This window comes from Morus notabilis, unplaced genomic scaffold, assembly GCF_000414095.1.
Source record: "Morus notabilis unplaced genomic scaffold, ASM41409v2 Scaffold62, whole genome shotgun sequence".
In the NCBI taxonomy this organism is placed as follows: Eukaryota; Viridiplantae; Streptophyta; class Magnoliopsida; order Rosales; family Moraceae; genus Morus; species Morus notabilis.
The window spans coordinates 430,343-431,678 of record NW_010365441.1 but is presented as its reverse complement, the minus strand read 5'-3'; positions in this window follow the sequence as shown (position 1 = coordinate 431,678).

Sequence of the window (1,336 nt, the reverse complement as noted above, 5' to 3'; positions counted from 1 at the left end):
GCGTCAAGCATTTCTCCACGTGGCCCAGCTGTGCAGCACTTCTTCTCCCGCACGCGAATCGTCTGGTGACACGTGTCCCACTCTTCAGAAATGTGATGGTTTTTCTCCTCTGATTAAGCCTTGTAACTTCTTAATTAGGATCTGATTTTTAGCTTTTTAGCATTCTCAAAACTCTGTAAATAGGGTCATTGTCAAGGTGATTAAGTGTGGATTTTTTAGAGCCTAAATTCTCACATATTTTCTCTTATTTTCTTGTTCTTATTCTCATACTTTCTTTTTAGAATTTTATGGGAATTATGTGCAAGTTAGGCTAGAGTATTTAGGTGAGGCTAGAGATGATCTTATATGTGTAGTGAACTTGTTTGGATTTTTGATTCTCCAATGGTTTGTAAGTTTTATACATTTGATTAAATAATTTTCTTTTATCATATTTCTTCTTCTTATCAATATATTTTATTGTCAACTTTCATATAAATCTAGTCAAGCTCTTTTTATGTGATTGTTGCATTATATTATATATTGATAGGTATTGTTTTATGAGTAGTCTTTTACTGCATTATTACCAACGGTATATTGTCGCTCTTAGATTTCTCATAAGATAATTTTTCCTAATTCTAAACATTAGAATTTTATTTACTCGAATACATTTTTAATTCATATGTTCTTCAAATATTTATTTTCCGATTGATTGTTTGGGATGTGAAACTTTCAATTGAGTCAATTTATGAATCAAAATCCAAATAGGTAAACAAAGCATATGGAGGATTCTCAAAGCCTTACCACTTTTATTTATTGAATTTTTTCCATTTTAAATTGTTCAAAAAATCATAAAAAACACTCATTCATTTTCTTTGTTTGATTGCTTACTTTCCTAACACTTTTTATTTGCTAATCATTTCTTGTTCAATTTAACACTTCCTCGTGGGATCGACCGTTCAAATTGTACTACAATTGACCGCTTATTTTTGTACACGTTTGGGCGTAATCAGGGGGTGTTAGGCCATGGTTAAGGGATTTCAATGCTTCGGGGAGCTTTTGTTACCGCTTCCAATAGGGAGAATGCCTAGAAACTCGTTCTAGAGGGACTCCGCCGGAAGTTATGGAGAATAGAATCTTCCGTCGATCGCTCTGATAGAAACCAAAAAATCCAGGGAAATTAGCCAGAACAAGGGATTTTTGACCTGTGTTTCCTCCCTTTCCCGTCCCATCTCCTTGAGAGGTTTGGACAACAGTATTTATAGACAAGGAACGTGGTATGGGGAGGGAAGTTTTTCCTCCAACCATTTTGAACTTTGGCTGAAACCCCCCCCACCCCCCCCCCACAACCAGCCAGTAT